General features: G+C 40.6%; 1 protein-coding gene across 8 annotated transcripts in view; it reads right to left on the bottom strand.

The window, feature by feature from the left end:
* Window positions 1-24652, bottom strand: part of ENOX1 (ecto-NOX disulfide-thiol exchanger 1) — a 628466-nt gene that overhangs the window by 474953 nt on the left and 128861 nt on the right. For 7 of the 8 annotated variants that reach the window (XR_004539889.1, XM_033948806.1, XM_033948804.1 and 4 more), the window contains exon 2: window positions 6541-6609. The gene's annotated coding sequence lies outside the window, so the exon portion shown is untranslated. Of the gene's footprint in view, window positions 1-6540; window positions 6610-12194; window positions 12219-24652 lie in introns of those variants that run through there. The other variant, XM_033948799.1, reaches the window with a different exon arrangement.

Raw genomic sequence — 24652 nt, 5'->3', positions numbered from 1 at the left:
AGACTCCAGGCACAGCACAGAAGGACTTGAGAAATAGGGATGTGCCTGGGAATTGCTAAAGATATAAACTTTGTACTGCCAGAATGGGTCTTGTGCCCTTCTGTGTTTAGAAAGCTGCTAGCACAGTATGCTAATGTTCACAGACCGTTTAGACAGAAGACATTGTGCTGAAAAATTACCAGCAGCTTGGTTTTCAGCCACAGAGAGTAAGCAAGTAAGATTTAAAGAAACTGCTGCTCCCCCAAACTTAATCCCCCACTGCCCCAGGTACATTAGATATATTGTGAGCCCACCGGAACAGATAGGGAAAATGCTTAAAGTACCTGTATGCAAAGCACTTTGAGTGTGGCTGTAAAACTACAAAAAGGTGGTATCCAAGTCCAAATCCCTTTCCCTAATTTCTTGGCAAAGGTTGACCAGTATAATATAATTGGATCAGACTGTTACTGTGATACTCCAAAAAAGCATCTGAGGTGGTAAACAGAGCTGAGAAAAGATATCCAAGGTTAGATTCAGTACATGGTGCCAAAATTTAGGTGCCGGGACAATATGTGGTAAATAATATTCTGTAAAGGTGCTCTGCCCGGAGGACCCAATTCTCAAAAATGCACGTCCCAATGGCAGGCAGCGGTAGGCATCCTACCGCCATCTAGCAGCCAGTTGGGACACACATTTTTTTTTAAACTCTCCAAGACAGAATGCCCACATTGTAGGCCTCTGGAGCACGTCTACGGAGACTCGAGCACATCTATGTAGGTGCTTAGTGATGCTTAAGCATGCCCATAGTGGGGTATGGGTTTGGCTTTGCCCGTAAGTGGCCTTGGGTGGGCTTCAGCATTGCTACCCGTCTATGTAGACATGAGACAGACACCTTAAATGTGGGCCTGCAAAATGCTGGCCTACATTTCAGGAATCTGACCGGGACTGTAGACGCGATTCTCTTTTGGACACAAACGCATGACTGACATGCGATCGGTGGCTGCTGATGTTGGCGCCCAAAAGAGAGTCAGGTCCCGAGTGTGTTTTACAGAAGATGTAGTTTGGCAAGTTTCCTGTGCCTGACTTTGGGCACAAGAACCTATGTGTACTGAAACCTGATATAAATCCACCTACCCAACTATCATCAGTTGAGCGTGCAAATCCAAGTATTTTATAACATCGCGCCTATATTCTAGGAATGACCCTGACCCGCTTATGCTTCTCCCATGGCCACATCCCACTTTTGAGTTACATGCTATGAAATTTAGGTGCACATGTTATAAAATAGAGTGCAGGCCAGATCTGCACACACACCCATATGAGTGCCAGTTAATATCAATTAAATTGTTAATGGCTTGTTAACTAATTAGTTTGATAAACCTCAAAAAACTTGTGAAACACACTAAATCCTAATTAAATTGGCTAAAGCACAAGACAAAAAATCCAGACTGGATATAATGGAGAAATATTTTTAAGGATCTCAAGCGCTCACAGCTAAAAGCCTGATGTATTTTACAAGCTAATAACCATAGGGTGAGCTACCATTGGTCCTATAAATTCTCCAATTTTCTTAATTTTTATCAAAACATTCTTTTTTCATTTTTTCATTTTAGTTATTTTAAATAATTTAAACGTGTTAGATATTATGCAAACTTATTTAACTTCATAAAATTACTTTGCAATCTTATTTTGATTCATATACTGGCCTTAGTGCGATAGACAAGTTAGACACAATGTGCCTCTGCATTCTGCAATCTTTCATCTCTTTGACTTGAGACTGCTGCCGGCATAAATAGTGTTACTGCTGGCACCTTTCCTGATGAAGCTCTTCTAAAATTAGTAAGAGCGAAACGGAGATCTTCCGTCGTCATGAAGCTAAGTACTCTATAACTTGTATGGTTGAATGAAAGAGTACTGTTTGTTAATTGAAGGCCAGTATATGAATCAAAATAAGATTGCAAAGTAATTTTATGAAGTTAAATAAGTTTGCATAATATCTAACACGTTTAAATTATTTAAAATAACTAAAATGAAAAAATGAACAAAGAATGTTTTGATAAAAATTAAGAAAATTGGAGAATTTATAGGACCAATGATAGCTCACCCTATGGTTATTAGCTTGTAAAATACATCAGGCTTTTAGCTGTGAGCGCTTGAGATCCTTAAAAATATTTCTCCATTATATCCAGTCTGGATTTTTTGTCTTGTGCTTTAGCCAACTAATTAGTTTGCACAAGGATTTAGGATCTGTGCCCAAGTTTGGCCAATATAGAATCTGGGGGCTTGGGGGCAATTCTACAACTAGGCACCACAAATTTGGTGCTAGATACGGTACATTGAGACCTGGATTCTATATAGCGTGCAACTTAATTTAACAAGCTAATCAGTGATGATAACTGGCAATTAGAACATAAGAACATAAGCAATGCCTCCGCTAGGTCAGACCCGAGGTCCATTGTGCCCAGCAGTCCGCTCACGCGGTGGCCCAGCAGGTCCAGGACCTGTGCAGTAATCTTCTATCTATACCCCTCTATCCTCTTTTCCAGTAGGAATTTGTCTAATCCTTTCTTGAACCTCAGTACCGTACTCTGCCCAATCACATCCTCTGGAAGCGCATTCCAGGTGTCCACCACACGTGCACTAATTAGAAGTTGTGCACACAACTTTCTAAAGTGCATACCATAAAGTAGTGCTTAAAAATTCTAGTGCATGAATGTCACAAGGGGTGTGGCCAAGGGAGGAGCATGGACAGATCATGGGTGTTCCTAAAAGATAGGCACATTATTACAGAATACACCCGATCCCTGTACAACATTGGCAGAGGCATTTAGGCCTGGTTTTCATTTGCCTAAATGGCTGAGCCTATGTTAGTCACATGTACAGGTGCTACACTTGATTCTATATATGGCAAGCACCTTTATAAAATTGTGCTAAGTGCCATTCTGATCAGCGCTGATTTTTAAGATGCCATATACAAAATTTTGGGGTCATTCTGAGCACCCAGATTGTGCCATAGATGTGGGAGACAGGGTCAAATGCTGGATGGGGGGGGAAAAAAAAAGAGGATAGATTTAGTGAGACGGAGAAATAAAGAAATAAAAGTAAGTGAAATAGGAGAGCCAGAGTGAGGGAAAGAGATGGCAAGCTGTAGGTAAATATAGTGGGGGAAAAAAAAATCTGGACAGAGGCAAAAAAATAAATTAAAGAAAGCTGAGTGGAAAAGGAGAAGAAAAAAGAAAAATGACAAATTGGCAGGAATTCTTGACAAGAGAGTTATGAGGAAAACAAGGAAAGCGGAAACCAGAGACTGGGACCAACATAATTAGTAAATAACCAGACAACTAAAAAAATGATTTATTAGTTTTAGTTTAGAAAAAATACTAACTTGTGTTAATAAACATCAATGTTTGGAGACCAAACCCTCCTTCCTCATATCAGAACAGGGTACCATAACTGCTGAATACTGTCCTGACCTGAGGAAAGAAGATCTGGCCTCTAAAGCCTAATTGAAAAAAATGTCCAATAAAATGACATCATATTATCCAAATTTTATTTTGTTTTTGTTAACCTACAGTGTAATGACTATATTGTAATATATCAGTTTTTGATATTTACTTCTGTTATCTTTATATTTTGCACAGCAGAGGAGAACATGCATTACTTTTTCTCTTTTTCCAATGTTGGACTGTAGCGTCTTGGGAGAGCATCAGGGAGGGGGCTGGACAACATGGGAAGAGCTGTAGAGGACAGCATCGGGGAGGGGGGCTATAGAGGAAAGCATTGGGGAGGGAGTTGTAGAGCATATGGGGGGATGTCCCAAATGTTGTTTAAAGCCCATTATCAGTAGTAAATGAAATATTTAGTAGCTTGACAATTTTCATTTTTCAGGTGCTATGTGTACATTTTTTAGTTAATTTGGTACAGCTGAATTAAATATTGTTAAGCTAGTAGATGGAATTCCTATTAAAGCGTCAGTTATTGGGGGCTGAGAAAGGAGAGGCTTTTTATGTGATGATCTGGGTGTTATAATTTTTTTATTACATTATATAGAGGTAGAATGGGGTTGATTAGCCGCTTTAAGAAGAGAGAGGAAAAACTCCTTTCAAAACATGGCACAAAGGAATGCAGATGTTTCAGTGTGCTTTGTGTAGTTTAATTTTGTGGCTTCCATTATAAATACAATACAATTTTTATTTGCATATCACCAATACCTCTTCGAAGTTCACAGCAGTTCACAAACAATAAAGTATCTAGTATTAGGTGCTTGGAAAATATCCCTAAGTGTCCAATGGGCTCACAATCTGACTAAAGCATCTGAATGAACAACTGCTTACATACTAAGGATACAAAAAAGAAGACCAAAGTAAAACCAAAAGAACAAAATTGAATTAAAATAAAACAAAAGAGAATTAAAGTTAAATAAAAATAAGACCCTGACATAATAAAATAGTTAACAAGATTATATTGTCTGTATATTCTACTGTATACTATTTAAAACTATAAATGGAGACAGCCCAACCTATCTAAACGACCACCTCATCCAAACCACCTCTAACAGGCATAGAAAAACACACCCCATTCACTTACCCCCCAATCAAAGAAGTAAAACGTAAAAAACTATACAACGGACTAATGGCCACTCAGGCAGCGAAGATAGACAACCAAGTCTCCAACCTATTGAAAACAACCCCAGACTACAAGATGTTCAGAAAGGAAATAAAAACTATTCTCTTCAAGAAATCCCTTAATAAAGCTTAATACCATGATAAAGCTTAACCCTTCTCTTACCATCCCCTCCCTAACCCCAGATCTTACTTTTCCTCTCTTGGAAACCTTCTCTGATCTAACATTGTAACCCTTCTTCCATAACTCTTTTTGTAATCCGCTTTGAACCAAAAGGTAATGGCGGAATAGAAATCTGTAATGTAATTATGGGGGTGGGGTCTAGACCAGAGTTGGACACCACCAAACAAAAAGATATTCCACTGCCCCTGATTGGTGCTAATTGCATTTAATTCATATTTATGCATGTAAATGTAGGCACTGGGTTCCACAAGTACTTTTTATGCACGTGTCTACAAAATAGGTGTGGCTAGGAGTGGAATGCCATGCTACCTCAACTCCGCCAAGAAAATTCACTCGATAAATTCAAGACTAAACTAAACTATTCCAAGACTAAACTAAACTATTCCAAGACGCATACCATAGCGTTTAATAATTTCCTTTTCTAACAGCATGGTAGTATTTAAAACGAACCGCTTTTAAGAAGCGATCCCCCTCCCTGATGGGGGGGGTTTCCGCCTCTTCCCCTCACTTAATTTTTTTAATTTGTTTTGACGATGTAATTACAAACTTTCCCTCCCTCTTCACCCTCAAATTCATGGTCGTAATTGTATTTTGACTACTTAATATTCACTTTTCCTTTCCCTACCCCCTTCTAAAATTTATTTTAAATATTTTAAGTGATGTATACTGGCCAGATACACGTTGATGGTCGATATATTAAAATGTAAATAAACTTGAAACTTGTCATTGGAGGATCAGGAACATTTCTCCAAGTTACATGCATAATTATAGAATACCAGGGATCCACACCTAATTTAGGCATGAGGATTGCCAATTTTTAGTTGGGGGTAAATGCTTGCTTCTAAACTTAGGCAGAGGCATACCTAGGGTATGTGACTCCCGGTGCCCATTGTTTTTTGACACCCCCTGCCATCATTTTTGACACCCTCCTCCCAATGTAAAAAATATTTTTAGTAATGTTCCCCCCAGATGCCAGCCATGTTCCCGGCCTAGGAGTCATGGTCCGAGAACTTCCTTTCTCATGGCCCGTTGCCAAGGCTCTGGATAGTCCCCGTGGCCCAGCATGTTCCCAGCCTTCTCCCTTTACCTTCTGTGAAGCTGAAAAAGCTGCCAGCTTCAGCAGTGATTCAGCTACGTTGCCCACGGCTCCCCTTCCTGCTTTCTGTGTCTGCCTCTGCAATCCACCAGGGCAGAAACAGGAAGTTGTGTCATTGGCAGACGTGGAAAGCAAGAAGGGGAGCCGCGGGCAACATAACTGAATCACTGCCGAGGCCGGCAGTTTTTTCAGCTTCACTGAAGGTAAAGGGAGAGAAGGCTGGGTACATGCTGGGCCACGGCGACTATCCAGAGCCTTATCACCAGGCCTTGAGAAGGGAAGTTCCTGGACCATGACTCCCAGGCCGGGAACACCCCCCCTCATGGCTGGCACCTGGGGCGGACCACCACCCCCTCCCCTTGGTACGCCACTGAAATTAGGCGCAGGATTTGGCATACGGGTTTTTGTAGAAACCATGCTTAACTTTAAGCGGTGTACACAGAACAGTGCTAAGCATTCTTTTTTTTTGCAGTGCCAATTTTTGTAGGTGGCATTTATAGAATTTAAGTTCTTAGCGGTCAGTTAGCACACATGCAACTGTATGAATCTTGTGCATAAGTGCTAGTATCTTATAAGCTAGGCAAACATTCGGTGGCTAAATGTATGCGTCAAAGTGGGGCAATTTTGAACAACCCACACAATTTATTGAGAGTTCTTACCTGGCTGAAGCTAGACTGGTTCACATGAGTGAGTGTTCTATATTCTGTATACCTGATGAATTACCTCACCTGCAGAAGGCAAGACAAATATCTGTTATCTATACAGTAGGTCGATTTAGAAGGGTTACATGGCATTTCCATATGTAAATAACAAGTTACACACAATTTTTTTTTTAAAAAGCTGATATTTCCATATTTCTGAAGGAAACATTTTCTAGGCGTAGTTTAGTCAGGTCTGAAAAGTGTGGTCAGGTCTGAGTATGGTGCAGTGATTAGAGCTACAGTCTAAGTTGTGGGTTCAAACCCTGTGCTGCTCCCTCTGACCGTGGGCAAGTCGCTTAATCCTCCACTGCCCCCGGTACATTAGATAGATTGCGAACCCGCTGGGAAAGATAGGGAAAATGCTTGTAATACCTGTATGTAAAAGGCTTTGAGTGTGGTTGGAAAAACTACAAAAAAACCAGTATACAAGTCCCAATCGCTTTCCTTTCCCTATGCTGCAAGGGCAATTCACGCATACCATTGGAACTTATACCCGTTTCAAGTCATGTGTGCCAGCTAATTGCTCATTTGGACATAGACTTTGCAGAACTGATTGTGAAAACAATTTTGATTACTGCTCTGATATTTAAAACCACCTTGCAAAGCCAAAATATTAAGAGTTTTGCAATTCAACTCTTTATAGATTACAGATTTATTAAACGTAATATACCGCCTAGTCACCATAAAGATAAGCCCAGTGATATACAGTTATAAAACAAATAAAGGTTGGTAGCCATTTTTATTGCTCCTTTCAGCTTAGACCACTCTTTTTCCACTTGTCTTATGTCTTCCTATCCTATTAGCTCTTTCTTCAGATACTCCTCCATACTTCCTTCAGTCCACACATTTGAAATCCATGCCTGAGTTTTGTGTGGCTGCCCTCCACTTTAGTTGTTATATCAAACCAAACCGTTTGATGATCATTACTGTCTAGATAGACACCCACTCAGATATTAGAGACACTTTCCCCATTTGTGAGCACCAGATCTAGCATTGCTTTTCCCTTGTCAATTCGTCACCATATGTCTGAGCAGAGACCCTTGAAGGGCATCTACTACCTCTACTTCTTTTCAATTCCGCAACTGGAGAGTGTGGCTTAGTGGTTAGAGTGATACACGAATACAGGAGATTCTACCTCTTCAAGGTAGAGCAAAAGAGGTGACCTGTAATGCTCAATCTATTTATTCACTGTTAAGACCCAACAGATACGTGTTTCGAATGTAAGGCCTGCCTCAGGGGTCCTGATCACTATGCTGGCAACAATCTTACGCATCCAGTATAGTGAATAAATAGATTGAGCATCACAGGTCACCTCTTTTGTCTTCTTCTCTTCTATAGTGGGTTAGAGCTACAGCCTGAGTACCCTGAGGTTGTGGGCTCAAACCCCCATACTGCTTCCTATGACCCTGGGCAATCCTCCACTGCCCCTGGTATATTAGATAGATTGTGAGCCCACTGGTACAGATAGAGAAAATGCTTGAAGTACCTGGTACATAGACTGCTTTGAATATGGTTGTAAAACTACAAAAAGACAGTATACAGTACAAGTTCCTTTCCTCTTACCAGTCCTTTCCCCTTACCAGTCCACATCTGGCAGATTGAAATTTTTATTAGGTACAATAGGTTTTGGAGGACTCACCATACAATATAAGTAGTGAGTAGTGGCTCGTGGCCAGTAGGGGGTGATGTTTATGGGACGGTAATGGAATGGATATCAGAACATGATAGTGCAGTATTTTTGTGGAGTTTTTCTACAAAAGTGCCTGTTTTTCGTATGATTCTGGGTAATTCTAGTTAGATACAAGCATATGTGTTAGTTAAGGCCACGCCCAATAGAAGCGTATGACAAACTGGTGAATAAAAATCTGAATATAAATGAAGCTAAAGCCAGAAAAACACACTACAGATTAATATAAGGGAAAGAATGGTGTTCTTTTTATGTACTTTGCTGTTGGGCCAGATCATGAAGGAAACCAAAGGATACATGGAATCCATTTTGGTTCTCTATCTTTTCTATATCTTCTCAGTCTTTGGAATCCATTTTGTTTTCCAAGTCTTTGTTCTCAGCATCGTAGTGTTAATTAATACCAGATGTGTTTTAGACTGGCTAGGAAGATAACGTGTCCTAAACTAAGATATAAAATGCATTAAGTATGAATGGCCGAGTTATGAATGAAAATTATGAATGAATGGGGGCCCCTGGAGTGAATGTGTGGCTGTGTATTGAACAAAAGAATGGGTTTTGAAAAACATATTATATATATTTGCAACCTAAAGAAATCCTAAAACATTTGGAAATGAGTAGCAGTCTCTAGTGTAGAGAGGGGGAGACCAGCCCCTCCTCCTCCTCCTCCAGGCTGAGGTTTCTGTGTGCAGATCCATAGCCTGTCAGTTTAGGGAGAGCTTCTCTTTTCCTCTAAGGCTGAGAACTTTTCAGCATCTTTTTAACAAATAATGTTCTTAATATACTTTTATGAAAATTATGATTTATATTCAGAAATGAATATAAGTAAACAAATATAATGTTCTAATACTTTGTCTAACTTTTAAGACCACCCATGTTAATTTTTATTGGTTGTCAAACTGATGATGTCACTGAGCCAAAAGTATATAATAGAGTGACTTGAGATATTAAGCTGAGCTCGTTATCAGAAGGCCAGTATTTGGTAACTATAACGATCTCCCATTAGCGCAACTGTTAATGCAAGCAATTATGCTTTATTCTTTTGAATCTCATAATGGAAAAATAGAAACAATAACTCAATAAATCTTAATTATAATTTTTAAAACCTTGCGCTGGTGTAATTTTGCATGTTTTTTTTATTATTTTTCAAACCTTCAGCTTTCAAGAAGGCGTCAATGTCCCTTGCTCAGTAGGTTATGGTGAAATGTGTACCTGGGACTTTTTTAAAATATGATGTTCACTGCAGTACCCCCTAGACTGCCCTGCCCTGCTCAGATATCTGTGTCTTTCACTGGTTCACATGTGCGAGTGTTCTATATTCTGTCTGTTTGCCTGATGAATTACCTCATCTGTAGAAAGCAAGACACCTAGATACTTTTCCTAGGCAGTGACTCCTAACGCATAACCCTGCATCACATAGCTATAGTTCGGGTTCCTCTTTCCCATATGCATCACTTTGCACTTGCTCACATTAAACATCATCTGCCATTTTGACACCCAGTCTTCCAGTCTCACAAGGTCCTCTTGCAATTTTTCACAATCCTCTTGTGATTTAACAACTTTAAACAACTTTGTGTCATCAGCAAATTTAATTATCTCATTAGTTATTCCCATCTCTAGATCATTGATAAATATGTTAAAAAGCAGCAGTCCCGGCACAGATCCCTGAGGAATCCCACTATTTACCCTTCTCCATTGAGAATATTGACCAATCTATCTCCATGCATATTCAGTGTGGATATCCTGAAAACCTGACTGACTAAGTATATCCCGAGGAGTTGGTTGAGAGAAACCCTGACTTAGATGGATAGCTTTTTTGGCCAGCCCCTGAATACCCTAAACTTCACCTCCACCAAAAGAGATAACTCTTAATGTAGGGGGTATAATTTAGCAACAGAATGCCTAGGTAAGAAGTCCAAAAAAGAAACCTAACTCTATACAAAAAAAAGATGTCTATGCACCTTTATACCAGTTTTCTTAATTGAAAGATCCAGAGGTCAAGGTTAGTGGCAGCCTCCACTGACCGTGTGTGATAACCTGACATTCTTCTTTCAATAATGCATTGTTCCTCCTCCTCCTCTATTGTTAACAGATTAGGCTCCACAGTTAAGGAATATATTTGAAATCTTTTCTCCAATGGCTGGAGTCCTAAGGAAAATGGCAGGAATCCTACTGTGGAGGGTAGAGAAAAGAGGAGCTAAGTCCTGAGACTATGCATGTGGAGGAGAGCTGGGAAAATATGAACTTCAAGAGGGGGGGTGCAATAAGTGAGGAGGGGGGGAAGAAAGGGACAAGTGTGTGCAAATTTATCTTCTTGCATTGTACTGAAACACAGCCATGTCAGGTCAGTGATTAATAAAGGATTTATTCTTGGACCTGTGGATTCACTCCTATTCTTGGCCATCTCCACTGTTTGTTTTCCTTTACATATCCTTTGAAGATTTCTCTTATGTGTTTTGTTGGGAAAAAGGACATCATCAGGCCGTAACTCACAAAAACTGATACATCAGCTAATAAAAATTTTTTACATACCCGCAACAGCAGAATGTCGTGCATTAGAGCCATGTGCCAATGGCTGAGTGCGCAAATTCTAATGAGGAAATAATGCAAATACAGTAACACAACTTGTGTCCTATTTGAGGCAACCATCCTGGACACATGTGCAGAAGGTTCTGTGCTGAGCACAACTAGTGCTGTGTAAAATGAACGGTGTCGGCACACATCCACGCATGTGCTAGAATGCTATTCTGTAGATATAATATTGGCACTACAAATATTTCTTGTGCATAAAATATTTCCAAAATGCAAAACAACATTCCAGCACACGTGCAGAACCATCACCTCTCATTCTGTTGTGCGTGCTGTTATGCTGGCCCTCTCAAAAAAGAAACTGTCAATACGGCCTCACAGACTTCAGGAGAATGAGCTAACCCTTCTATAGCTCCTCTGACCTGGTGTTCAAGTTCTTGCATTGTGCTCGCTTTAAAGTCTTCTGCATACTTAGCTGCTCTGCCCCATTGCAGAGAATAGCCTCATTATCATTCATTTTAAAACGCTGTGCCCTAGTGCCTAACTCAAGTCTTTGCATGGGGCTAGCTTCTGTGCAAAATCCTTTTCTGCATCGGGCACACAGAAACTTGTGCATAGATATTGCATTAGATTATGCTAGAGTCTGCATCAGTAAAGTTTCAAGTTTAATTAAAAATTTTGATTAAATAGCAATTATCAAGTTTCAAAGCGATGTACAATTTATATAAAAAACAGGGGGAGGACGAAACACTTAAAAGTCAAATATAGAGACAAACATATACAAAAGGTGAGTGGGGGGAACTACAATAAATTAAAGAAAAGAAGAACATAAGGTGGGGAGTTTTTTATTTATTTTATTAATCCCATTATAAGTCCCTTGATTTGCTACAAATTTCACTATATAAATTTAGAAAGATATGGCATTCTCCAGGATGTTCTTCTGTTATTTCAGCTGGACCATATCCTGTATGCCAGGATAAATAGGGTTACAACTAGGTCTGATAAATCATTTACAGTTAATCACAGATAGACATCTTCAAGGCAGTCGTGACAGTTTTCAAGAAAAGAGTATTACATCTCCTATAGGGGACAGGTAAAATAAGAGTATTCTTAGACGGCAACTTCAGCATTTGGAACCTAGGACAATACCAGACTTTACAATCTATGGCCCAGAAATATCAAAGAAGAGACCAAGATAATTTAATCATGTATTTTTTAATGGGTATAACTTATGGGCAGCTCTTTATCTGCTGTCATTTACTATGTTACTATGTATGTGATTCTTATTACCACAATCAATTATGCTTTAATGAGAAGCAGAACAAGTTACTTGTCCAAGTTCAGAATCCTTTCACTACCCTGTATCACCCAGAACACATAACAACTAGACAGTACTGACCTGTAAAGCTGTCATCACTCCAGGGCTCAACTATCACATCGAATAAGGATGCCATGGAAAAGAGGGCTAACATTTCAGCTTTATAAATCCTCGTTATTTGCTGAATTGAATAAATCAAGATGTGAAGCCTGAGAGACCAAACCATCAGGCATCTTTTCCACATTAACTTCTAAAGTAGTGGTGTCATTCAGGAATAGCAGTTTTGCATGCCAAACCAGAGATGAACCCGCCCAGCTCTGAGACTGCATTCTGCCATTATCCTATTTCCTTTAAAAGTCTCAAAGGCTTAAGAGGAAAATCATGCCTCGGTCCTTGGTACAGCAGAGAAGGGGAAAGGGTTGCAATTAACTGAAACTGATCCTCTTTCTACATGAGTCCAGTCTGTCTGCAAACTGACAGCTCTTTTAAGAGTCCAATACTGCTGCAAGGGTAAAAAAAAAAAAAAAAGAAAGAAAGAGAGTAAACAGAATTAGTCTACAGGGTGGGTTAGATTTTTGTCATAACATTCCTCATCAGAGATGTGCCAAGATAGTTTTTAGTTTCAGCCACAGTGAGGAAGGGCATCAAAAGCAGAAATTAGCTATTCAGGGGATAATTTTATATATTACATTAGTTTCTTTTATTCTGCCAATACCTTGTGGTTCTAGGCGGATTACAAATGGAAGAGATTCTGGTCATTTCCAGAAGATTACAGGGAAGCTTTTAGGCGAAATGTCTATTTTTACGAAAGCAAATATAAAAAAAAAACCAGTCAAAACATTGAGGCAAGAACTCTGCAGCATTATCTAAAAACTCTCAAGCCTATAACCTAATATTTTCCAACATAAATATCAGAATTATTTATATATCATATATTGTGCATGGACCATCATACTTTCCTTCCCCTTTGCACTCTAAGGGGGGTGGGGGAGGGAACACCCCTCCCCACTACACTTACAATGCCTTCCACGTTCTTCCATTTGCCAATGAATGCCTTCCATTTCCAATGCCTTTTACAGTCTCGCTCACCCCACTCAGGCCCCGTTCCTTGAGGTACCTCAGGCAATCAGGGCCTTGATACACCGAGGTACACTTAATTGCACCCTGACAATTCCACTCCCTTCATGCGTGCACTTGTCGGTGCGCGCATTTGACGGAGCGGAATTGTCAGGGCACAATTGTCCTGCGTGCTACTGTTGGTGTACCCAAAACTATGTGCAGACAGTTTTGAAAATCAGCACTTGGATATCCTGGCGATTACGACGTCCAAGTGTCGGTTTAAGCCATGTTTTAGATGTCTGCATTTTTCAAAAATTAGCCCCACAGTGTACACTTACACTCATTTACATCTCCCTTGGAGAAAATAAAATGTGTGCATCAGCATCTGTGTATTGTGGGAGCCTGATCTATATCTGAGAGTCTGTATTAAAAAGGTATATACTGTAGATGCCCATGCTGCCATTATATAAAAGGCTTAAAATGAGTATCTTTTAGGACTCCTCAAACGAGAAACCTGTTATAAGATCAGGTCTTATCCTCTGCATTCTATAAATGGTGCAAAATTAGGCACACGACAGGGTGCATCTGCCACCTGTAATGCTTCTGTGCACTACCACATTAGGAATGCACTTATGTTATTAAAGTGCATTATTGGTAAACAGATCCCATCAAATTAAATGTGACTTGCTGTAAATAATGCGTATTAATGTTAGTAAATGTGTTTGCATGTTTTAGTAAATCTGTTCCCCAATCATACTGCAGAGTTTCTCCCCAGGTAATGAATCCCATTTTTTTCTATTTGCCAAGAATTCCTAAATATCTATTTGATATGGCTTGTTTTCCATCCTTGAACAGAAAATATCTTTCTGCCAACCACATTATGTTGTTCCTTGAATGCTGGAATCTTGCCAAAAGACAAAATGGCAGCTTTGTCAAGAATGTGAGAACCGAGCAATTTTTCTTTCCAGATGGAAATGGCCTGCATTTCGTCTGCAAGAGAGCAATATAGCTGAATTTTGCTTTCCCGTGATTAACACAATTCCCTTGAGCTAAAAGACATTGCAAGCATAACCAGTACAGGTAATTTTATGTCTTCAATGGAAGCACACTGGCTTTGCCTTCTTTTGAATTTGCAATAAAAATCTTTCTAGCTATTACATTAGAAACGTATTTGATGCTCCAAAGATTTTAATGTCCAAACTTCTACTGATACCACTATCTTGCAGCTTATCAAATTGTGTCCTCGTTACCAAAGACTTTCCTGATCTTATAGTGATCCCTTAACACCACAACCATATCTCACTACTGTTCTCTATTCTCTAAATACCTGAAAACAAAGATGAAATGTTTTGACCTACTGTATTGTCACTTGCCAAATTCCTTCTTAGTTCTCTCAGATTCATATAAATGTTTTATCTTTTGAAAAGACTGAAGATGGAAAGCAGATGTGTGATAAATGCAGATGAGTTTAGCCTTCCCGTTCTATAAATGTCCTTGTGCCTTTGTAACAAAAAAAACTGTGGATACAGATGTTGTGCCTTGTGCCTTTGTAATACAGATGGGAAGACAAGATGAAAGCATGCAGTTAACTGGTCAAAAGTCTTCTTGCACTCTTCATGAATTTGTCATCAGGAAACTAGACAGTAGCAATTAGCAGAAATTTCATTAACAGATCTGGTGCTGTTAGAAACTGCAGTTCAAGAAGAATGCAATAGATCTCACTGAAACTTAAAAAAATATAAAATGTACGCAGGATCCTTTAAACAACTAAGATTAAATCAAAATTATATGACTATGATAGCTACACCGGAACTCAAGTCTGCCTGGATAGTTGGACTTTCAGGCCGATTCTATAAAGTCTGCCTAAAGTTAGGCACCAATATCAATACCTAACTTAATTGATCAACAGGCTTAATTGGTGCCAATACTGGCACTCAACACCCCACAATCATCTTTAGTTGATCTTAATTGAAAGTTAGGCACCTAAGTCAAAAACCTTGATTGTAAAACGTAGGCGCCTAGTCCAAAGTGCCTACACTTTATGAATTAGGTGTCTTTAGGCTCCAATATCAGTGCCTAACTTTAGGCAAAGAAACCCTTGGCATAAATTGGGGATACCTAAATGTTAGGATGCTGAGCACAGCCTAAGTATGCTTAGACAATATTAAGCATGATACTATAATGGGCACCTAAGTTTTATAGAATTGATGCCAATATTGGTGCCTAACTTTAGGTGGATTTTGTAGAATCAGGGCTTAAGTGTTCAGAGGGATTGGGATGGAGGGGGCATCAGAACGAGGGGAAAGTGCACTTAACCAACATCCTTATACAGATCCAGGCCAATATTTAGTCAGGAATGGTCCTGGCTGAATATCAGCCAGAATCCAAATAAAATCAGGTGCAAGTTCTTGGATCATCAGACCCATGCAGTCAATACCAATGCGTGGACATGACCTGGCATTGTATATTGGGCCTAATTCTGTCTGCACAGTCAAGAATTTTTAAAATGCTGAATGCAACTGGCTAAATTAGGCAACAACCCTTGCACAGAATGTAGGAGTAAACACTCCAAAGGAAATCAATTAAGCAGAAATAAAGCAGACCATCCCCCCTCCCCAAATCTACCACTCTTCTACTTAATCCTCAACAAAAAAGGGTACAGATATAAAAAGAACAAGGAAGCTAGTACCCAACCCCCAAACCATTAAGCTAACCATTCAAAACAAACTTACATGTTTCTTACTATCCAAAAAAACTTTCAATGTTTAGGATCAAACAATCATATCTAAATGCTTGAGTACCTGAATAAATTCATGTAAACCGTTCTGAGCTCCCATGGGAGAACGGTATAGAAAATTGAATGAATGAATTTTTCAGATACTGAAATCACAAAAGTAAAGCCCTCTTTGAAGAAACAACTTATACCTATGTTGTGTCTCTTTGGTGGCACTAAGAGCAGTCCTGGTGGTGTCTACATCCTGGAATCAGGGGCCAAATTCTAAAAAAAATAAAAATAAAAAGGCGCCAAAAAAATTAACACCAATCAGCATAGCATGATTCTATAAAAGGATCACACTATAGAAGATAGAATCGCATTTAGCGACCGTACATGGTATAACATTTAGGCGCACCCATTTAGCAGCAGATCACCCTCTCCACAAGCTGGGTTTTGCCAGCTCAGCTCACTCTTCCTCACTATCACTTCTGGATAGTATTGAAGGCTCCAGTGAGCAACTCATAGCAAAGATATCCCTTGAAACTCCAGCGTTACTGCTGCCAGAGCCAAAATGAAAACTTGCCCCAAGCGGTCCTGATTCAAGCCATATGTCCATTACAGGAGCTGTCCTGGTGCTGAAAAGCAGTGAAAAATGCTTCTAGTCAATCCCTAAGCTTATTAGCCATCCTTGTTCAACCATGTACACCTGATGACTTACTGGAACATAAAAATGAGCATATATTTATAGGCAGTCATCCCTTCAGTATCATAACACATCCTGACAAAATGTATCTCTATTGTAAACCACTTGTATCCCATGTACTGTAAAAATGTATCTTTACTGTAAACTGCTTTGAACTTCACGGTATAGCGGTATATAAGAAATAAATTATTATTATTATTATTATTATTATTATTATTAATACCCATCTCTTTTTCATCAAATTTATATATTGTATGTTAATTATCCCTGTTGAGGATCAGCCCACATTTGTCTTTTCTGAAACTGATTTACCTCTATTTTCTAGGTTGCCAATTTCATAATTGCACTTAATAATAATTGAACTTAATTTTGAATCTTCTGTAAAAACCAGTAATTCGAGTTCCAAATGCATTCAGAAATCATGAATGAATACTCTAAATAAAATCTGAATTTGACCCTTGTGGCACCATACTTATACTTATCCTATTTAATCCTTGTCCATTGTTAATCAATATTGACAGCCATGTAATGGGTTATTATACCACTTAAAAATTTTCCAACTGATGTGTTCCCAGCATTTTTAGCAAACTATTATCAAAGTAGCCAAATGAGTTATCAAAATCAAGCTATATAGCAATAATCCATCATCTTTGCCCTGTATAATATTCTCAAGCACCACATGTTAGTTGGCCTGGATGCAAAATAAATGGCCCACTTTGTTTTAAATCAATGCAGAATCCCTGGCCCTTACTGAGGTGTTTTGTTTTTTTCTTTTCTCAGAAGTACTTTGTTATCTCCTCTATTATTTCCAGATTTGTTCTTGCTACAGACATCAGGCTGTAAGGTCAACACTTATCTAGTTCTGTCATTATGCCCTTTGTTTAAAAAGACATACTTACACCAGCCAACTGATTTAAGCACGGTCTCTAAGGAACTCTGGACATTACACTTAATAGAACTGATATTACCTATGTTCTCTGAGTAATTCTGAGTGTAATCGCATGTATCTGTGAAAGTTATTTCTTTGCTTTTTCTTCTGCTCATATTCAGACATCACACCTCTATTTGAAAATTCACAGATGGCATTATTTATTTCACAGATACCATCTTTTTGTTAAGCGCTCATATAAAATACTGGTTTAGCAGATCACCATGACCTGTATTATTTCTGTGCAGTAAATTTTGGGGGTGTTCTCAGCATCTTCCTACACATTTACCTCACAGAAGAAACCTTTAGAGGGAAATTCTATAAAAGGTGTCTAAAATTAGGTGCCAAATAGGCACCTACCGTATTTTTTGCAATATAAGACGCACCCTAAATTTAGAGGAGGAAAACAAGAAATAAAACATTTTGAACCAAATTGTGTACTAATATATACCAGGCTCTGCACCCAGCCCCCCTCACTCCCTGCCAGGCTCTACACCCAAGCCCACATTCTTTGCCAGGCTCTGTACCCTGTCCCCCTGCCCTGTATCCTGTATCCCTTCTGGTGGTTTAGTGGCAGGTCAGGACAGGGTACAGGGCAGGTCTAAGTGGTAGGCAGTTCCAGTCCTTCCCCCCCCCACCCCCCGGGCACCTCTAAACTCTGGTGGTCCAGCGGTGTATCAGTAGGAGTGAGCCTTCCGTGCTCCTGCCCCTCTCCCTCGCTGGACAGCTGCCTCCTCATCTCAGGGCCAGCGATGCACAAGGCAGGAGCGAGCCCTTTGCGCTCCAGCCTGGGCCCGCGCTGTTCCCTGAATGGCTGCCGTCAGTTCATACACCACTGGACCACCAGAGTTTAAAGGTATATTAAAAGTAAATGGGGCATATTTGCTCCATAAGATGCACTTCTATTTCCATCCACTTTTGGGGGGAGCGGAAAAAGTACATCTTATGGAGTGGAAAATATGGTAACTTAATTAATATATTGGCTTCAATTATGAACTTTAATATCCTTATAATTGAAAAAAATAAAAATTAATTGGATTATAGGTGCCTATCTTCTTAGGTATGATTCTACACAAGATAGGCGTCTATCCTATGGTGCCTAATGGTGCCTAACTCCAAAGTAGGCGTGTTTAGGGGGCGGAGAAAGACTTAAGCGTCATTAGGTGTGATTCTCTAAAGTACTACATTTTAGGCACAAAAGTTTTAGTTAGCCATGATTCTGTAATGAGCGCCTAAGTGTGATTGACATGGAATAGGAGCCTAACTTTAGACAATTATCTTTTTAGGCACCCAAATACAGAATCTGTCAGTTAGTGCTTGGTAAGTGATAAAGCAGTAAGAGAGGAATACATCAAGGGGCGCTAGCCAATTTAGAGCATGTTAAATGCTAAGACACCCATTATATTCCTTGATTAATTCTCCCCTAAGTATATCTGAATCAGTGAAAGCACATTATAAGGTACCACAAACAAACTGCAGTGTGCAGTCTATCCTTATTTTCTACCCCACAACACAGAATACACTTAGGCCCAGATTCTCTAAAACTCACCAAAAGTAAGATGGCAGCAGGCACCTAGATCGCAACTGCCAGTGCCTATCTTAAGTGTTTTAATTGGTTTTAAGTGGTGCAATATTAGATTGCACTATTAAAAACTAATTAAAGACTCATTTTAAGAAATTAGGCTCCGCTAGGCACCCTCTGCTACCAGCGCCTGGGTCCATGGCACCTAGTGGCAAGTGATGTCGAAGCCCAGAAGTAGGCATGTTTAGTGGTAGCACCGGACTTTGGCATCACTAGGTGCTGCTGGCTGCGATTCTGCATGGACCCTAGACATAGAAATGCAGGCCTATAAAACCCTGGCCTACATTTCTGGTGCCTAAGATCCTTGCTAGGTGTCGATATCCCTGATTATGTATGTGGCACCTATCCATGATTGAAATGCAGCAGGTGACAGGCACCACTTACAAAATTAGCCCCTTGGTGTGTTAGTTAGTACATGCCGACCAAGAGAATATGGTAATGGTTACTACATTAATTTGCTAACAGTTTACATGAATCAAATCAGACATTAACTTAGTACATGTTAGTATAAGGACCCCTTAATCTGCAAACACCATCACCTTGGCAAACATGTGATGTGCTGTTGTCAGCCCAAAGGTAAGAGCCAAGAACTGGTTTTCCAGGACATGAATTCTCAGGAACTTTCTGTGTTCTGGAAAGATGGGAATGTGCAGGTAGGCCTCTATCAAATCCAGAGAGGCCAGTGTCACTGCCGCTATGACTGATCATATTGTCTCCATGCGAAGCACGGAACTTTCAGTGCTGCATTGATGTGCAATCATCTGAGCCTTTCTTGGACAAAATGGAGTATCTGCCCAAGGCCGAATCTTCAGGCGGCACAGACTATTTCCTGAGAGTATGGGGAAAGTGTGATGCAATGGTCAAACCTACTCTGCTCCTTGTGACCTTGGGCAAGCCATTTAATCCCCCCATTGCCCTAGATAGATTGTGAGCCTACCAGGACAGACAGGGAAAAATGCTTGAGTACCTGAATAAATTCATATAAACTGTTCTGAGCTCTCCAGGGAGAACAGTATAAAAAATTGAATAAATAAATAAAAATATATCTAACAGCACTTCTGAACTGTAGCTGCAGCCTTGCTTGCATTCGCTGGTTACTCCACAGGGGAGTAACCAGCGAATGGAGTAATGGCTACGTGAATTTGAGCTTGTAACCACCCTGAATAATCGCCAGCCCTCAGCGGTCTGATGAGACCTTTACCCAGGCCTCTGCATAGTTCAAGAGCTGACCCCCTATCTTCAGGGGAACCACTCCAGACCTGGCGTCATTGTGCTTTCTTGGAGGTTGCAGTGGAACAAGAACTGGAGGCTTAACTGCCTGGGATCTGAGAATGTCTGGCTCCCTGGAAGGATCTCTGAGAGGATGATCCTCCTGAGAACTGCCAAAAATGCCTGGAGCCACAAAAATTAGGCCACCTGGAGCCTCTAGAGGTTTGCAGTCTGCTGTCAGGTAGAGACTTTGGCCGACGATCTGCTATACTGGTCATGAGATTCTTGAGATTACGGTTCTCCTTTCACCTTCAATTTTATCCTGGATTTGTTGGAAACCTTCTTGTTTATCAGAGGTCTGCACAATTACCTTGACAAGTTGAAATAGGAGACACTCTCTGCCACATTCTGTATAGGTAAGCCAAAGTCGGGTATGCAAATTTGGGCTCAGCTCACAGATCCGCAGATAAACTAAATACAGGCAGTTCCTGGATTACGAGAATCTGACTTGCGTCTGACTCATACTTACAAATGGGGATCCTGCTTCTCCCTCCAGTGTCCTAATGCACCCCTCTCCCTCTCTCCCTTCCTTCCTTCATTCATTCTGTGTCCCAAGTTGGTGCCTCCCTCGCGAGTGTTTACCTTCGTCTGACCGGCTCCCTCCTCCTTCTTCTTCCAGCCACACTCATTTCTCTTTACAAAACCGTGCACTGTGGCTCCTACACTCAGCACACAACTGGCACAGAAGCCTTCCCTCTGATGTTAGATAACTTCTATAAGTTGCAAAAGTCCTGAACACTCTATAGCAGTACCTGTATTAGGTTCAGCACTGAACATCAAGGCCCAATTCAGCCCAAGGCAGTCAGAGCTTTAAAAATGCTGACCTCCACAAGCTGGATACTGACTGGATTATTTCTGAATCATTTTTATTGCATGCCATCATGATACAGATGACATCTCAAAATATTTCTTCCCATTTATCAAAATGTCCAAAGTGAGATCATATCAGAACAGAACATAGCTCAACTGTAGCAGAGGATATAATTTTTTAGAAAAACATAACCATCCTCATTCAAATTAAATTGAGTCAGATGTAGACAAGATGAAGTCATGCACAAAATCCTTAAAAGCACTGGCTAAATACAGCAAGCTTGAGGAAGCTAAGTACTGTGATCATGTTAAACTAAGCATGTCTAGCTTTTTTACTTTGGGCTTCCAAGGGATTTGCAAATATGCTTAATTCGTACATGTGAGCTATGTTTCAAGTTTCAAGTTTCAAGTTTATTAAAATTTGATGGTTCGCCTATTAAATCTAAGCGAATTACATAATAAAAGAATTATAGTATAGAACAATAAAACAAGTTATTTTACATTAACAATTTTCAAGGTGCTACGACAGATTGACAATACAGACGAACTGTGAAACATTAGGAAAGAACATTAGGGAATAATAGTTACAAATTGTAGTTTCCTCAAGGGAAGAAAGGGGTATGATGTGGGTAGGAACAAACGAGTAGGTTGGGGAAGATGTGTATGAAAGTATTGATTGTTTACATGTACTCCAAAAGGTTTTTCTAAAGGTTAAATGAGGATTTGAAGAGATAAGTATTTTTATAAATCTCTGTTTTGAGTCAAAAAGGGACCTTGGGGTGATAGTGTCCGAAGATCTAAAGGTGAAAAAACAGTGTGACAAGGCGGTGGCTGCTGCCAGAAGGATGCTGGGCTGTATAAAGAGAGGCGTAGCCAGAAGAAGGAAGAAGGTGTTAATGCCCCTGTACAGGTCCTTGGTGAGGCTCCACTTGGAGTATTGTATTCAGTTTTGGAGACCGTATCTGGCGAAGGACATAAGAAGACTTGAAGCAGTCCAGAGGAGGGTGATGAAAATGATAGGAGGCTTGCGCCAGAAGACGTATGAGGAGAGACAAGAAGCTCTGAATATGTATACCCTTGAGCAGGGGTCTCCAAAGTCCCTCCCTCAAGGGCCGAATCCAGTCAGGTTTTCGGGATTTCCCCAATGAATATGCATTGAAAGCAGTACATGCACATAGATCTCATGCATATTCATTGGGGAAATCCCGAAAACCTGACTGGATTCGGCCCTCGAAGAGGAACTTTGGAGACCCCTACCCTAGAGGAAAGGAGGGACAAGGGAGATATGATTCAGACATTCAAATACTTGAAGGGTATTAATGTAGAACAAAATCTTTTCCAAAGGAAGGGAAATGATAAAACCAGATGAGATAATTTGAGGTTGAGGGGTGATAGATTCAAGAGCAATGTTAGGAAATTCTACTTTACAGAGAGGGTGTTGATGCCTGGAATGCACTCCCAAGAGAGGTGGAGAGGAAAACTGTGCCCGAGTTCAAAGAAGTGTGGGATGAACACAGAGGATCTAGAATCAGAAAATAATATTAAATATTGAACTAAGGCCAGTACTGGGCAGACTTGCACGGCCTGTGTCTGTATATGGCTGTTTGGGGGAGGATGGGCTGGAGAGGGCTTCAATAGCTGGGAGGGTGTAGATGGGCTGGAGTAGGTTTTGACAGAGTTTTCGGCAGTTGGAACCCAAGCACAGTAGAGCCAGGTAGAGCTTTGGATTCTTGCCCAGAAATAGCTAAGAAGAAAAAAAAAATTTAAATTGAATCAGGTTGGGCAGACTGGATGGACCATTTATCTGTCTTTATCTGCCGTCATCTACTATGTTCAAAAAGTATGTGGAAAGTGATGTGTTGGGCCACAGAAGAAAGCATGCACGGGAGTGACCCAGAGAGGAATCTAGCCATCCTGACTCAGGACATTAGAGGTAACCTAGTGGTTAAGGCAGTGGACTGAGGATCAGGGGAGCCTAGTTCAAATTCCACTGTGGCTTCTTGTGACCTTGCACAAGTCAATTAACCCTCTATTAACTGCAGACTTAGATTGTGGGCCTCCCAGAGGCAGAAAAATACCTACTGTGCCTGACTGTAACTCATCTTGAACTACAACTGAAACAACTGCGAGTCAAATCCAAATGCATAAATATTACCATTCTGTACCATAAGCACAACAATGGCTGCAATAGATAATGTGTTACTGCCTTAAAATTCACCAACTTGAGTTGTATATTCAAACCAAACGGTGAGCTCATAGAAGGTTTTAAAAGCTCAAATTACACTGTGACCTCAAGTCTCTGAACACCTATATATCACTGCCACTTATTTTTGTCCTTAGGCAACCTATTATTTGAACATATATTTTCCTTGTGTAAATCATTCTCTCTTGCTGCTTCGTGTCTGCTCTGTTCTGCTGGTGCACTGTGAAAACATTTTTTTTTAAATCGGTGAATTGCAAACTGTTTCACGGCGAGACAGGAGCCTGTCACTGCCAGTACAGGCGCCAGTGCCTCTCCTCCTCTCTGCCCCCCTGCCGATGGAGGGATTTCCATAATCCGGTAGTTTGTCTGGGTTTTGGAAAGCCCCCGAGCTGAGGGCCGCGTCTGGAGTGCCTCTGAGCATGCGCGGAAGTCGTCGTGATGACATCACACACATGCATGTGATTTCACCGGTCAACATCCACGCATGCTCAGAGGCCCTGTAGATGTGGCCCCTAGTTTAGTGTTTCACAGCGGAAAAGTTTGCGACACTTTTTTAAATATTGAGAAAGAAAGACTTGGAAACCAATTGGCTAATTACTGGATCATAAGAACATAAGAACATAAGCAGTGCCTCCGCCGGGTCAGACCATAGGTCCATCCTGCCCAGCAGTCCGCTCCCGCGGCGGCCCAAACAGGTCACGACCTGTCTGAATCACCAGAAGGAGCCCCCTTGCCACCTTGGTTTCCCATTGAGTCCTATCTTCCCATCGAAGTCCTAACCCTCTGGTCTTGCACATGCACTACCTGGTTGGGTTTCTATACTTATTACCTGGTTTGCTTTCTATACCTGTGTTACATCCCAGCACCTCTCTCAGTATCCCACGATCCCTTTATCCCTCAGGAATCCGTCCAATCCCTGTTTCGTACTCTGCCTGATCACTTCCTCCGGTAGCGCATTCCAGGTGTCCACGACCCTTTGGGTGAAAAAAAACTTCCTTGCATTTGTTTTGAACCTATCTCCCTTCAGTTTCTCCGAATGCCCCCTCGTACCTGTTGTCCCCTTCAGCCTGAAGAATCTGTCCCTATCCACCCTCTCTATGCCCCTCATGATCTTGAAGGTCTCTATCATATCTCCCCTGAGCCTCCTTTTTTCCAGAGAGAAGAGCCCCAGCCTATCCAACCTCTCGGCGTACGGGCAGTGTTCCAGCCCCCTTACCAGTTTTGTTGCTCTCCTTTGGACTCTCTCAAGTACTGCCATGTCCTTCTTGA

This window comes from Geotrypetes seraphini, chromosome 6 (assembly GCF_902459505.1).
Source record: "Geotrypetes seraphini chromosome 6, aGeoSer1.1, whole genome shotgun sequence".
NCBI classification, from domain to species: Eukaryota; Metazoa; Chordata; class Amphibia; order Gymnophiona; family Dermophiidae; genus Geotrypetes; species Geotrypetes seraphini.
The sequence above is the reverse complement of the archived record's forward strand: the minus strand, read 5'-3'. Positions and strand labels throughout refer to the sequence as shown.